This window comes from Halichoerus grypus, chromosome 4 (genome assembly GCF_964656455.1).
Source record: "Halichoerus grypus chromosome 4, mHalGry1.hap1.1, whole genome shotgun sequence".
Taxonomy (NCBI): Eukaryota; Metazoa; Chordata; class Mammalia; order Carnivora; family Phocidae; genus Halichoerus; species Halichoerus grypus.
In genome coordinates this window covers 21,494,145-21,510,942 of record NC_135715.1, presented here as the reverse complement: position 1 = coordinate 21,510,942, position 16,798 = coordinate 21,494,145, and the positions used below count along the sequence as shown (strand labels likewise).

Genomic DNA, 16,798 nt, shown 5'->3' with positions numbered 1-16,798 from the left:
TAGTCGGGTATAACCAGAACTGCTATTCCATTCATCTGACTTCAATCTTTCAAATTCCTTTTTTTGTGCACTGAAATCTGACTGCAATAGAGTTGCACTTTTCACAGAGATGATCTTTTGAGAGGAGAAGATAAACTAGGCAGAGGATACACCTTGATGGTATCGTCCTCAGTGAGGGCTTGGGATGTCAGATGTACTTATGGCCAAACTGGTTCACTCCACAGAGTTCTGATTGGCTACCAAGGTCCTGTTTTCAAGTGAGATGCTGTGGGTGAAGGTCATCTGTATCGCCCTCCACAGTGGAAATCCCTGGAAACCTCTGTCTTATTTTCTTAAGTTGGTAATCTGCTTTATAGTGTACCATTTATTTGAACAATGACTTATATAATTAGAAATCATTCACCACACTTTCATCAGTGCAGGTAGTCTTAAGCTAAAAAAGGAGAGAGCAAAATATCAACTACACAAACTATAAATTTGACATTTCCTCTTGTAGCCCAAGTATAATTTTAAGTGATATCAGATTTAATCTTTGTTCTCAAATTTCCATACCTCAGTTTGTAACTTTGATAATAGTTCAGTGGAGTTTACTATGTGTTTGTATGTACAAACTCAGTGTTCAATGATCATGGCTCGTCAAGGTTAATTGTGACACCGGTAATTTCTCTTTCAATGCTCATCACCGATGAGGCTGCAGGTGTGGCTGGTTTCTGAGAGCACTCCAAGTGCAGAGTGACCTCCGCTCTCCCGCTGAACCCGAGATGCTGACAATACTGGTGCAGGAAGGGGTCCCCGTGCAAGACTAATTTCAGGTGGTTTCCTGAGGCTATGATTCTTCCCACAAAGTGACTAATTATGACTACTATGGCGTGACTGATACTTTTTTCTTCCTACTCTTACCTTATTCCCTGTCTTCTGACCATGTAATCCCCACCCCCCCTCCACCACCCCCCCCCCCGTCCTCCGCCCGGGTACTGCTGATTGGCACTTGACATGGGCAATCTGGAAAGCTCAGAAGAAATGCAACATTTGAATTAAAATATCCATGAAATTGCTCTAAAAGCTAATTTGAGGGTGAGCAATTTTAGGCAAGTGTCAAGAATGGGAAAACAACTTTTGTTCTAGTACAACTTTAATAGGACTTATGAAGCGGAACTAAACTAGGATTTGAGAAGTTTACGTGAAATAATATTTACTTGCTGACATCAGATACTAGCAGTCAAGATTAGCATTTAAGACTCAGCTAGGTAGTGATAGTGATCTCATGACTCTGAGATCATGACCCCAGACGACATCAAGAGACAGACGCTTAACCCATTGAGCCACCCAGGCGCCGCATACTCTTAGTATTGGTTTTTGATGTTAGACACAGATATCAGCCCGCCAGTTGCATGAATTCTTTGATCATAGGCTCCAGAGAAATGCACCTGCCACCGCTGAGGTCCGCCCCAGCTCAGCTGAGTTCAGCCAGAGCAGCTGAAGGCAAAGCAGCGGCACCCACCATCGGTACTATTTTCTAGTCCCCTTCCTCAAAGAGGTATAGCAAACCCCCAGAGAGATGGCTGATGGCATGAAAAATAAAACATGAAAGAGACAGAATTTCTCAAGGACATACATATATATATATATATATATATATATATATATATATATATATATATATACGGGGATTTACAGAAAGCGTGGTGCACTTGAAAGAGGGGGTCAACTTCACTTGGTATTCTGGCCACTCCAACAACTCTTGATTTTTAAAATAGCGTGTTTTTACACAGTATCGGTTTTTCTAGAAGATTTACTTAAGATCGAACTTCTAGATATAAGACTGTTGTAGAATAGGTGTATCCCTCTTTTAAATGTAATAACAAAAAAATGTACAGGCTAGGTCTTCTTTGAGAAAGCAATTTCAGATAATGTTTCACAGAAAATTATAATGAATCAGTGTAACAGTGCTTTCTTCTTAAAAAGGAAAAAAGAAAAGAGAAGAAAATACAACTAAAAATGACTCTTTGAAAATGAGGACCCTTTTTATATTTGCCATGTGGAAAGTGAAAATAGTTTATGACAGCATTTATGGAATATCCAAGACTGTCTACAAATGCAAAGTGAATAATAGCAATGAGGATCACATTAGAAACAAATGCTATTATATACTGGGCTTTTGTGAAGTGCAAATGACTACATGCTTTGTTTCTGATCCTAATGGCAACCTACAAGATAGGTATTATTATGATTATCAGGTAATATTATTTCTCTTTTAAAGATAATGAATATAATGTTCAAAGAAGTTCTATAACTTGACCCAGGTCTCCGACTAGGCAGTGCCGAGAGATAACCAGATGGACTGCTCCCCTTAGTCCACATTAATGTCTTTTCCTAAGCCAGGCCAGAGAACTTCTCCTCTAAGAATAACACTTCTGCTTTTCTCCAAGCCATTTTGCTGTACTAATTTGTATATCCATACCCAGAGCCTCTGCTGTACTGGTACTAGAGTAAGTAAGCATTCAACCCAGGCGCGTACATACTACTCTGAAGTCCCTCCTCTTAGAATTTCATTCTTTCCCAATTGGCCATGGTTTACAGTGACTGTTGTAGACATTCTCATTCGCTAGACAACCATTTCTATAGAAGAAACAAAATTTCTATTTCTATTAGCATCATTGAAACCACAGGGCAAGAATATGTATAACATTAATTGTTCCTACACATCAGAGATGATAGGATGCTCTTGCATGTTCCTTCTGAAAAATCTGGTTCCCTAGGGTATAAATAGTTGGTGTTGGATGTAGATTTGCTGATGATTTAAAGAAAAGACACAGTCAAGTTTCTCGCACTAAAGGTATGCAGGGGGTTCTCCCATTTCCAAAATATAAATAGAAGCCAGTGGAGGGAGGATTTATATTTACTTTGAATCTTATCACAATCTTTTTTTTTTTTCCAAGGTGGGGGGGAAGGGAACGTTAAGCCCATTATGCTTGAATAAACTTTTGAATTTGCAAGACATGAGCAACCAAATTTCAATTTGCATCAAAACGATTAAATATAATTGTTTCTAAATCCTTGTAAGACAAGATTCAGGACAGCTATTTTCCTAAATCTATAGTTTTTATAAAAATCATTTTCTAACTGCTCTTTGTATTTATAACTCTGTGACTTTTCTCACTGAATTTCTTCTCTTTGAAGTTTTTGTTTTAATCATGTTATTTTTGCAGCCTGTTTCTTTCTTTCTTTCTTTCTTTTTTTTTTTTTTTTTTGAAAGTTCAAAACCCACGTTTGGCAAAGAGGTTTCCCGATTTACCTGGATGCAAAAGAAAAAGGGATGTGTTACCAAACTGCATAATATCCACAGCATGGAGTGAATGCTTATTGAAGGTAGGAGATATGCAGAGGAGGAGATAGAAAGAAGATATACAGCTAACATTTATAGAAACTACTTATCAAACCTCAGGAAGTGTCTTTAGAACAACAGTACCTTGGGACTGACATTCCTGAGCATCGCTGTGAATGTCAGAGTAGCTGACTTTGGTATTTTGCATGGGGGGCCAGGGGCACAGAGTTCTGCCAGATGGGCACACACACTGTGGGATACACAGCAGCGTTGGTCTGTGTTGTCCCCGTCTGTGCAGCATATGGGCCGAGGCTGTGCCTTTGATGAGAAACAAGCCTGTAAGATAAATACGACTCAGCCTTGCAGATGAACTAGAACAAAAGAAATATAAAAAATATAAGCAGAAAGCTTGATAGATTCAGCCACATAGAGATTTAAAATGTCTACACATTAAAACACATGAAAAGGGGCATTTCAATAAAAAAATAGAGGAAGAAATATAAGTTGACAATGCTTAAAACATAAAAGACAGCGAATAAACCTGTGAAATGCATTGAACTTCACTTGTAATCAAACAAGGAACACAATTAAAATAACAATGAGTCCCCATTGGAAAAGACCAAAGGAAGGGGAAAAAATGCTAGCAAAAAGTAGGAAACAAGCACTTTTATACATTGTTATTGAGAATGGAGGAAATACATGATAAATACACTTGAAGGAGAAACAGTCTTATCTGTCTGCCTATCTATCTATCCAAAAATTAAAATGTCTGTGATTTTGATACAGTAATATCATGTATTGGAATTAGTCAAAAAGACAATTACAATTATATATATGATAATTTCATTATAGTATTTTATTTTGGTAAATGTTAAAAATGGAAATAGAGACAACCTAAGCGTTAGAGTTTATATATGTTAAATATTTTATGGCAAATTTTCATGATATGATTCATGAAAGTAGCCAAAAACATACTTTTCAAGAATGTGTAAGGATATGGGGAATATAATTATAATTACTATTAAACTTAAAAGCTTGCAACACAACATGTACCATTTAAGGCAAGGATGTAATTATAACATGAAAGCTCAGAACCAAAAATAAAAAAAGGTTATATCTGAGTGATAGAATTATGACTTGGTGATTTTTCTTAACCCTTTTATCAAATTCATAAAGGTAAATGTGTGTAATGTACTGAAAGTTATAATATGCAAAAATTTCTTTTTTTTTTTTTTTTTTATTAAAGATTTTATTTATTTATTTGACAGAGAGAGACACAGCGAGAGAGGGAACACAAGCAGGAGGAGTGGGAGAGGGAGAAGCAGGCTTCCCGTGGAGCAGGGAGCCCGATGCGGGGCTCGATCCCAGGACCCTGGGATCATGACCTGAGCTGAAGGCAGACGCCTAATGACTGAGCCACCCAGGTGCCCCAACAATTGGCAAGTCTTATGCCTGATTATGACTACGTCATTTTGACACATCAAAGCCAAGTGGTGTGAGTCTTCCTGGACTACACTGTCATGATCACTGGGCTGTCAAAAGAGAATATTCCTTGGATCAAATGAATTTTCTTACATACCAGGGTAGTTATGTAGCCATGAGAATGAGCCTTGTCAACCTTCACGTGACTACAGGGAGCAGAGTACCCAAGGATCCAGGCTGCTGTGCTGGGAAATCAGTGCTGGGACCGCGTTGATTTGAGGCCAGAGTTAAGGGAGCTGCTCCCGGCCAAGGACTGCGCATGAGAGGGTCACAAAGGCAGGCCCAGTCTGGGGCCACCTGGGACTCTTCTCGTGGCTGCCACTGGCTCAAGAACCACTGTCCCTTCCTTAGACACTCTAGGACGCTCCTATCGTACTTTCCTTCCCTGTCTTCGTCACTCAAACTCAGAGTTGCCTAGATAGCCCTCTGAAAGCCCTGCTAGCCGCCCAGCTTCCTTCCCACATTCTCACATAATCACCTGCCCTAATAAAATCTGTGCAGGTTGAAACCTACTATGTCATCTCCTTCTCTGGTGCCCTAACATAGATGCCAATATTTCCTCAAAATGGTGCAATATTTTAATTTGCTTTAACCCTCCATTATTTTAACCCTCAGTTCTGTACATTTTCTTCATAATATCATTATATTAATTATTAATGATATCAGTCATTGTAGTATGCATGGCCCATTAATTATTAATTAAATTATTAATATTATATTAATAATGGATTTATCATTTCCCTTTTAATCTATGTTTTAGTACATAATCTCTTTTTTTTTTCAAATTTTCAATTGCACTGTCAATTTTGATACATACCATTTCTTCATACCCATGACCTCTTTTCCCAGAGAACTCTGGCTTCTTGCTTTGACTTTTTTTTTTAATGATTTTTTTTTTTAAAGATTTTATTTATTTATTTGACAGAGAGAGAGAGAGCACAAGCAGGGGGAGTGGGAGAGGGAGAAGCAGGCTTCTCGAAGCAGGGCTCCATGCAGGGCTCGATCCCAGGACCCTGGGATCATGACCTGGGCCGAAGGCAGACACTTAACGACTGAGCCACCCAGGCAGCCCTTGCTTCTACTTTTAACCTAGAATTTTCTTTCACTGATCTTCAGGTTTGAAATCACTATTGACTGGATCTCAGGATCTTTCTTTGACTTATTCCTCATTTTTTCTGAAGCTCATGCTCAACTGATTTCTTAAGAAAAGATGGGCCAGAAATAAATTTCCAAGTTCGGAAACTTTGTAATGGCTTTGTTCTAACTCAAATATTATTGACAACCTGTCAGGGTTTTCAGTTCTAGGTGGAAAATACTCTTCCCTCAGAATTTAGAAGGCCTTGTTCCATTGCCTTATTTTTGTTTTTCTAAAGATTTATTTATTTTAGAGAGAGAGCATACGAGCATGGGGAGGGACAGAGAGAGAAAGGGAGAGAGAGAATCCTCAAGCAGAAGCCCCGCTGAGCACGGAGCCTGACATGGGGCTCAATCCCATGACCCTGAGACCGTGACCTAAGCCAAAATCAAGAGTCAGACAGTCAGATGCTCAATCGACTGAGCCACCCATTTGCGCACATTGTCTTCTAATATACAATTTGCCAATAAGAATTCTGAGACAGGTTTGTTTTCTTTAAATTATTGACACTCTTTTTCTCTTCTATGAAGTCTCTTATAATCTTTTCTATATTATTCACATATTCAATTTTACAGCAATATATAAATGTATAAATTTTGTGCATGTGTGCAATTGGTAAAAATACTTTTTAAGATTCCACGTTTCTCTTTAGCTGTTAGTAAATGATTGCCTGTCTTCCTTTTTGTTTTTTGGGGTTTTTTGGGGTTTTTTTGTTTGTTTTTGTCCATTTCTCAAATACCATTAGATTGAGATTCAGTTGCCTGGATTTATCTTCTTGGTCCATTCTCTACCTCCAATCTCAGTTTTTTTTAAATTTGGTCAGTACAGAAAATGTAGCTTCTATTTATTTATTCCATAGCTTCTCTGATACTTCCTATGAACCTCATGCCACTGGTAAAGAAACAGATATCTCCGATAACAGATATTACAGATAACAGATTTTTCCTGTTAAAATAGTTTATTCATAGTTCAACTTCCACCAGTGCTGGCTTAAGTAGTTCTTTTTATAGAAATGAATCTCTTTTAGATCGTGTTCCCTTCTTTTTGCCCAAAATGGCAACTGTGTATATGAGGTCTTATGTGTCCTTGGGGATGTTAAGAGGATCTCAGATTCATGAGTTTTGTGCTGTTTTCCTGCCATGAGGGGCTGTTCTGGTATGACTACTGGACAAGTAACAGTGGTGTCTTTGCACTGGCTTGGTTTGGCATTTTGTGGGACATGCCTACACCTACAGCTAGGATCTATGGTTCTTTGTTCATTCAGTTTTCATCTGAAAGTCCTCACACTCAGAGGCTTTTTTTTCTAACCCCAGGTCTCTAAATTTTTACTCATGTGCTCAGCACTTACTTTTTATTTTGTCAATTAAGCAATTATTTCTCAACAGCCTGCTCCCTCCACATAGGTTGGGGGTGGAGGTAGAGAATTATTGCTGTATCTTAACTAATTACTTCACCCAATATTCCCATTCTTTACCCGTGTAATCTCTCAGACACTTGGTGGGCGGGGCCCTGATGTGGAGCTACGGTTCTTCAGTGGACCCACGGGTTCCTCCATGCTAGTTCAATGTCAAGAGGACACTTGCTTTATGTGTTCAGGTCCCGCAGTGCATATTTGGGTGTATTTAAAACTTGTACTTTGCTAAGATTAGGACATAAGGGACAAAGCGACAAGAGGGGAGACCCCATCACATAACCACTATCTTCCTTCTTCCTCAAACAATCCTTAAGGTCAGAAAGGAGCAGCCTATTCATTTGTTTCTTCCCATTTCAGCCCAGTCTCATGACTCAGTCCAGTGGCAAGTAAAATCAGCAGAGAAACCAGTCCCGTGACAGGAAAGCACAAATCAGGAGGCGTTTCAAGAATATTGTATTTACCACTGGTCTTTTAGGTGGCCCCTGAGGAACATTTCTATATTCCCCTCCTGAGTTTGGAACTTCCTGAAAAATAATACAGAAGACTCAGATAAGTGGAGAAAAATGGCATCTTTATTACTGATAAAGATGTTTGGTGAATGTGGCTTTAAGAATACGGCCGCGTGGGACGCCTGGGTGTATCAGTTGGTTGGGCATCTGCCTTCAGCTCAGGTCATGATCCCAGGGTACTGGGATCCAGTCCCACATCAGGCTCTCTGCTCAGTGAGGAGTTTGCTTCTCCCTCTGCCTTTGCCTCCCTCTCCCTCTCTCTGTCTCTCATGAATAAATAAAGAAAATCTTTAAAAAAAAAAAAATACGACCACTTGGATTTGAAATGCTTCACCTCAGGGTTAAACATACTGACCCACACAATATTGGCAGTGGTGAATAAAGAGGGTCTTTCTGGCCAGGGAAAGCTTGTCCTCTGAAAGAGTGGAGGAAGTAGGCACGCTGCAAGCTAGGTGGCCCCACAAGAGAACTTGGAGTGCCCAGAGCCAATGAAGCAAATGTGTCATTTCTCTGCCCTTAGATAGAGGACAGGGAAGGAGCAGAGTGGCGCTAGATGTGTTCTTCCCAGACCTTTACTCGTCGGGTTCTGAGATAGGAATTTGTTCCTTTTTCACAGAAATATGAGGAATGGGAAATAAATATTCTCCACTTACACTCCTCAGATTTTTTTTTCTTGTTAGACTAAAATATTAATTCTTTTTTTAATAAATATTTTATTTATTTATTTGACAGAGAGAGACACAGCGAGAGAGGGAACACAAGCAGGGGGAGTGGGAGAGGGAGAAGCAGGCTTTCCGCCAAGCAGGGAGCCTGATGTGGGGCTCGATCCCAGGACCCTGGGATCAATGACCTGAGCCAAAGGCAGATGCTTAACAACTGAGCCACCCAGGGGCCCCTAAACTATTAATTCTATGAGCAGCCCTGATCGCAGCTGCTCACTTTCATGGAGGAGAGAGGCGACCGATCAGGCTAGCTCTGTTTCCATCTTCATGATGCCACTCTCCGAATGCCAACCTGGCTTCTGTGTGGGTCCTCCTGGATTCACTGGCAGGAAATTAGTTTCTTCCCTAGAGGCTTTTGAAGTGGGTTAGAACTTTACTGTTTCAGACCAGAGAAATCACCGGGGGCTTGTTAGAAATGCAGAATTTACTAGAAATGCAGCATTTCAGATCCAGCCCAGATGTACTTATTCTGTAGTTTAACAGGATCCCCAGGTAAGTCTTATGTACATTAAAGTTGGAGAAGCACTGGCTTAGAACAGGTAATTAATTAAAGTATCTCCAAGGCTTTGCTAAACCCTAAACTGAGTATTTCCTCCTCCTTTCCCAGCACAAATTATCCATGACTACTTTCTTCAGTGTACCTCACCTGAGATTATGAGATGAAATTAAATCATGGTGGTGGAAAAAATAGATGAGATTAAATAATCTCTCATGGAAGAGCCTGGTGGTAGTCAGTCACCCAGTCCCTGTATTTGAGAGAAGTTCCTCCCATTACGCAGTTCAGAAGAAACTCTTACAGTCCCAAATGGAATCCCCTCACCCAAATAATGAATATAAAATTGGAACATATATCAAAGTTCATAGTTCTTGTGAAAGTACAAAAATTAAATTTGAAAACTGAAACTGGTAGTCACTGGGAGCGAGAGCGGCTTTGTGGGATGCTTGGGTCGATAACCCCCTCGAAAGGCGGGGCAGGGGTCGCTCGCTCTTCAGACTCTGCTGCCAGGACTGTCATCCACTTATTCATACTGTCTTCTCACTCAGACAGTGGCATTTAAGGCATATGTGCCTTTTAGCAATGTGTGGAAATTTGCAGTGCTGGTGGCCCAGTTCCCAGATCTTGAGATCTCTTTTTTCCTGTGTTCCTGTGTATCATACAAAAAAAAAAAAAGGGGGGGGGGGAAGCCTCCTCGGGCCCGATATCTCCATGCAACACTGCGAGGCCTTGCTGTCTCTGTCCTTTCACCTTTTCAATATTTCCAGCCCCGATTAGCATTCTTTCTACCCTCTCTTTCTCTGCAGTAAGAAGCTATGCCTTTTCCTTTTTTTTTTACTTTTGCTTCCTTTTGCCCCAGTACTTTGAGGAAGGCTCCGCTGAGCCTTTTTAGCAGTTTAGCCTATGTTCACCTTTTTTTTTTTCTTTTTTCTCTACCACATTTGGAGTAAGCAATTTTGCTAAATATAAAGGTTTATTTTACCCTTTCTCTGGTGGTGCTAGACATTTACATTCCCTATGGAATTCTCTATTTTTGTTTTGTGAGGCCTCTTGGTTTCATAGAGCAAATGAACGAAGTTTGGGTCTGCAAAAATCAATGAATATTCAAAGAATACACATATTCAAAGAAATATTGTATATCTTCACATCCCTCTTCTGAATATTTCCACCAAGGGGACATTTTGCCATCGGACCAAGGATGAATACGATTTATTATTGCCCAGCCTGGATCGGCACCTTCTCGGCTCATGGAGCACAGAACTTCGCCACCTGCGTTAACTGCGTTTCGCGGAATCAGTAATTGTGTAGTTATATACCCTCATGCTGCTACTAGTCATTCCCTCTCAAAATTGTTCACACCTTCTCTAGGTAGCATTTTTAATATTACCCTAACTACTTAGTTCTTATCTTCAAAGTGTGCTTCATCTTGTTTTATGGATTCTTTATTTAATTTAATCATTAAGAGGATACCTCACAATGTTTTTTAGACTCTTTCTCAGATGAGGTTCCCAATCAGTAAGTGCTTTTTTCCCTGCTATTGTGTGTTTATTTATTTTGAGGGGAACCCAGCCACTCTTTCTGATCTGGTAGAAACCCAAACAGGTGCCCCTTCTTTAATACCTTCCTGAAAACTAATGACACCAAAATTGCCTCCTCTGATTTCTTATCTCTATGGCTTGACTGCCAAGATCTCATTTGTCCCCTTTCAAAGGTATTTATCCTCTCCTTTAAAATCACAACTTTTCTTGTGTGAAAAGTCTCTTCTCCTCAAGCTTAATTAGCTTAAGTTTATTATGTTCTCACTTTTCACTACTCCCAATCATCAAGACAAAAGCATATTTTTAAATCAAGTCAGTCACTCCTGGATTTCTTGAGAGGTGACATTCCTAGACACAGACTGTTCTAGCTCAGGTTTTCTAAGTTGTCTTCTTACATCTTTACAATTGCAATGATTTTATTGACGTGTTTTTTGTCCTCAATTGAAATTAATGGCATATTCCTTATAAATTAATGGCTTCTGTATCATATTTTGTAGAATAAGATCTACTGAGCTTATGTGGATGGACTCACAGTCTGAATCTTTGAAATCTAACATTTTAATCAGAGTTTTGGAAACCAACACAATTCAGGTTCTGTTCTGAGACCAAATGAGGGGGTCTGACTCAAAAGAAAGCATATGTTATGAAAAATGTGTACCCTTAGATATTTTTTTCTTTTAACCTTTAATGTAGTTAAAACCATTATATATGTAAAAAACCATAATGTATGTAAAAACCAACAGAATATGGAACGTCTGATCTGCCACGATCTAGCTCACACATTGGTCACTCTCTGAACTTCTCACTAGAAATGTAGCTAGCTTTGCAATTATAAATTCTAATCTGAGAATTGAATTAGAATAAATTCTAATCTGAGAATCTAATGGCTGAGGAACACAAGAAAAGTACGGGAAATAATCCACACTTCAAATGACGTAAATGCTAGTTTAATGAATTTCTGCTTGTTTTAAATAAGCACAAAGTAGGTCTCAAAGTCTCCGTTTATTCAATATAATTTATTTGCTACGTGAAAACTGTGTTCCATGATGAAGAACCATCTCATGCCTTAGATTAGATCAGTATGAGTGGCAGATAATTCTCTTCCTGCATATTAAGTTCTGTAGAGCCCATATTTAATCGGCCAAAGGCCCATTAAAAGCAACGCTGAACCTTTAAAAACAGCGAATCCCCTATGGATAAGCCACTGTGAAAAGCTTACTTTATACCCTAAGGATTTTCATCAGTACTACACCAAATTTCCATCATATTTGGTCCTCAAATACCAGTACTTACATATTTTCAAGCCTTCACATTAGAGTGTAGGATGCTGGGTTTTTCTGAAGCCAATAAAAAACATCCCTTTCTACTTTTTTCAGATTTGAAATAAGACATTGAACAAAAGAATGGAAAGTGAAATACTAGGTTAATTATTGATAAATAACACGGTTAATTATTGATAACACTTATAAACAGATAGTAAGAAGTGAATGGAAAGTGAAATACTAGGTTAATTATTGAGAACAGAACATCAGGTAATTTGTCAAAATGTACTTGCTTGTCCTTCAGCCTAGAATTCAGTAGACTTAGTCATGCAGTGTCTAGTGTCCATGCATGTCTGCACGCCTCCCCTGCAGGGCAAGAGCCAGGCTTGAAGCTCACTCCATGAAGCAGAAGGGGATGCATATGTCTTGCAAAGCAGCTGGGTGCAAAAGGAGACCTAGGAGGCACTGAGTCAACCACACTCATTTCTTTTCTTAAATGTATTAGTCAGATGTATTTCTCCCACCCATTTGTCTCCTGGGGAGTAGAGCATAAAGTCACTCCTTTCTATGAAAATAGGAAAAAGTAGGAATAAACACCACCACTGTATTATGCAAATACGGATGGAGGCAATGGTTTTTGCATTCAGCTGATTATGAGTTATTTGGGGAAATAATTGAAAGGAGTAAATATTGTCTTCTCCAAAGCATGGAAATATTAGTTTTTTTCTTATTTTGGCAGTTCTAATCGGTTCTCATTGATTGCTGTTTCAGTTGCTGCTCATTGAGTGAAGAGGTGAGTGACAGGGCAACTCGATCACTGAGCAAATTTGTGTTTATCTGAGTGAGACCGGGAGGGACATTTTTTTAATAAAGATGTGGTTCCAGTCACAGCTCCAGTATTTGATTTTGGGCAAGTGGCATTTTTTTTTTTTTTTTTTTTTTTTGCTTTTTGTTTCAGTTCTTTAAAATGAACACAAGAACTTCCTAAGATTATTTTTATGATTAAATGAGGAAATATATATAAATTGTACAACATAGTGCTTAACGTATCACTCAAGTAAAGTTGGTGCTCTGGTTATTAATAATTACCAGCTGCGGAGCTAGTACCCGGGCTTGGAATCGGGCCGCAACCTCAGCCGCGCCTGCCGCCTTTCACCGCCTCTGGACCATGGACCCCCGCAAAGTGAGCGAGCTTCGGGCCTTCGTGAAAATGTGTAAGCAGGATCCGAGCGTTCTGCACACCGAGGAAATGCCTTTCCTGCGGGAGCGGGTGGAGAGCATGGGAGGTAAAATACCACCTGCCACTCATAAAACTAAATCAGAAGACAATATCAAGGAAGAAAAAACAGATAGTAAGAAGGCGGAGGAAAACATAAAGACAGACGAACCATCAAGTGAGGAAAGTGATCTAGAAATTGACAATGAAGGTGTGATTGAACCAGATACTGATGCCCCTCAAGAAATGGGAGATGAAAATGTAGAGATAACCGAGGAAATGATGGATCAGGCAAATGATAAAAAAGTGGCTGCCATTGATGCCCTAAATGATGGTGAACTACAGAAAGCCATTGACTTGTTCACAGATGCCATCAAACTGAATCCTCGCTTGGCCATTCTGTATGCCAAGAGAGCCAGTGTCTTCATCAAATTACAGAAGCCAAATGCTGCCATTCGAGACTGTGACAGAGCTATTGAAATAAATCCTGATTCAGCTCAGCCTTATAAGTGGCGAGGGAAAGCACACAGACTTCTGGGCCATTGGGAAGAAGCAGCACATGATCTTGCCCTTGCTTGTAAACTGGATTACGATGAAGATGCTAGCGCAATGCTGAAAGTTCAACCGAGGGCCCAGAAAATTGCTGAACATCGGAGAAAGTATGAGCGAAAACGTGAACAGCGAGAGATCAAAGAAAGAATAGAAAGGGTTAAGAAGGCTCGGGAAGAACATGAGAGAGCCCAGAGGGAGGAAGAAGCCAGACGACAATCAGGAGCTCAGTATGGCTCTTTCCCAGGTGGCTTTCCTGGGGGAATGCCTGGTAATTTTCCTGGAGGAATGCCTGGAATGGCAGGGGGGATGCCTGGAATGGCAGGAATGCCTGGGCTCAATGAAATTCTTAGTGATCCAGAGGTTCTCGCAGCCATGCAGGATCCAGAAGTTATGGTGGCCTTCCAGGATGTGGCCCAGAACCCAGCAAATATGTCAAAATATCAGAGCAATCCAAAGGTTATGAATCTCATCAGTAAATTGTCAGCCAAATTTGGAGGTCAAGCATAATAATGCCCTTCTGACAAATAAAGCCCTTGCTGAAGGAAAAGCAACGATCACCTAATGGATGTCGCAATAATACAAACCAGTGTACCTCTGACCTTCTCATGAAGAAAGCTGGGGCGCTGTGAAGAGAATCCCTACCCCTCTGCCCCACATGCAACTGAAACATTCTATAGTGTTTGCCATTAGGGTAGTCATTCAGATAATGTTTTCCTACTAGGAATTACAAACTTTAAACACTTTTAAACTTTAAAAATATTTAAAAACATATTAAAAGGGTGTGTTAGTCCCTACATTTTTCTTTACTAATCATTTCAGTTTTTTTCCTTTGGATTAATTGGGCAAGGAAGATACTTCAGTGTGGAAGATTTATTGCTCAGTTTGAGTGAAATAAAGGTTTATTAGTGGGAGGCAAATATAACATTTAAATAGATGAAGTTTGAATTGGAGATATGGTTTCTGAGGCATTTTGACTTGTCTTCTTAAATGCTTTATTTTTTAAACACAATTTATTTGGATAAAACCATTGGGACCACCAGTATTGCAGTAGGACCTGGGTAGGGACCGGAAGTGCTTGGCAGGGCAGCAGCAACCTTACTCCTTTTATATAGTGTGCACCCTTGTGCAGATGCATTTAAATCTTACACTGTGGTGAAGGGATGATTTTTATAATGCTGCAGTAGAATTGGATTACTTAGCTGTGTTCTTGTCTGATATAGAAAATAAATGTTTGCATTATTTCCACATAGGGGAAATAAGGGAATACTTTTCTTTTTATATTTCTGTGTTTAGAGTGACCTTCCTGGTCAGAAAATACCCATCTCTTCGTGTGCTTTCTACTTGTTTTCACTTGCCCCCCCCCATACTCTTTTTGGGCTAAAGTTAGTCATTTTTCACTGGCTTCATCACTACTGTATCATTCACAGCATAATTGTGCAAGTATATGTCATGCTGGGTTGAATATGTAATATAGTGATTATGTAAGGTAATGCCCATAACAGCTGTAGTTTCTTACTTGGCCAAGCGATTTCATATTTAAATTATAGGTTTCTACTTTGGTGAAATCTTACCATGTCAAAAGATGTTGGAAGGAGAGATTCCCTTTGGTGTTCAGTTTTCTACTTGGGAAATACTGTTGCAGTTGGAGTTTATCTTACATTATTCATCTTCGTAGTTTGGAGAGTATGAGGTTTGAATTCATTGATATACATAGAGGGGAACCAAACTTATTGATCCAACATGAATTATAAAATTGATGAGATCCATGGTTCTTCATTTCGGGGTTGATGAGTTGTGCTCCTGTTTAGCTCCTAAATACTGCACCATATCCCTCACCTCTCCTTTTTCACCCTCCTTCTCCTCCAAGGATAAAGAAATGATAGATTTTCTGTTGTACATTCAACTCTTAACATTAATAATTAAGACTGAGTCCAGGCACTGTAACAGGAATTGCTAGGGTTCTGCCTGTCTTTCAATTTAAAGTGCTGGTGTTTAAAAACAGTTTCAAGGGTAGGGATGAGACCCTCTGTACTTTGCTTATTTTGAAGAATCAGTGGTAGGAGCAGTGAAAAAAATTCCATGGAATACAATTTTGAAGTAGCACATTTCTGAAGTCATAAGTAAGTTGATTTAGTTTCTAACCCTTTGCTGTACACAAGCAGATAGAAATGCATCTGTTTTATGAGTGAGAAGAGGCTGTATGCTAACTGAGCATGCTTTTTAAACCCTTTAAAAATACTCAGCATATAAACTTGCGTTTGAGCTTGCCAGTGGTTTTTTTTGTTGTTGTTAATGTGTGTTCTCTCTCAGATTTTCTAATGTGTGCTGTGAATAACTCAAGAAGACCAGTTCCTTTTGGGTTCCTTATTTGATTTACTTAATTATATATTAAGTACATTCTAACATTGCAAATATTACCATAAGTGGGTAAAAGTAAAATTGGTCTTCTGAAAAAAAAATAAAATAAAACAATTACCAGCTGCATTTAAAGACACAAAGTTACTTTCTGATTTCCTGTATACGTGTTAATGTTTTCATATATATATATCATATACAAAAACAGATAATTATTGACAATTACCTTAATTCTCTCTCTCTCTCTTTTTTATCTGCACAAAGTACTATTGCTATTAATTAATCACTGACCAGCATTCCAATGAGCATATTCCTGTCTGTATTATGTGTCATAAGATTTTGCTATCAACGTCATTACAAAAAGCTTATAATTCTGCCAATATTCATCTGAGCATCTGTGGACTCAGGGTTAAATGGTACTGTGACAGACTGTGTATCTCTGTGTGTCTCTTTATTTATTTATTCATTTATTTTTAAATTTTTTTATTGTTATGTTAATCCCCATACATCATTAGTTTTAGATATAGTGTTCCATGATTCATTGTTTGTGCATAACACCCAGTGCTCCATGCAGAACGTGCCCTCCTCAATACCCATCACCAGGCTAACCCATTCTCCCAACCCCCTCCCCTCTAGAACCCTCAGTTTGTTTTTCAGAGTCCATCGTCTCTCATGGTTCGTCTCCCCCTCCGATTTCCCCCCCTTCATTCTTCCCCTCCTGCTACATTCTTCTTCTTCTTCTTTTCTTTCTTAACATATATTGCATTACTTGTTTCAGAGGTACAGATCTGA

The 16,798-nt window shown here is 39.2% G+C and overlaps 1 pseudogene; it reads left to right on the top strand.

Moving 5' to 3' along the window:
* The first annotated feature begins 12,964 nt into the window (after positions 1-12,964).
* Positions 12,965-15,921, top strand: LOC118541234 (hsc70-interacting protein pseudogene; annotated as a pseudogene).
* The last annotated feature ends 877 nt before the right edge of the window (positions 15,922-16,798 follow it).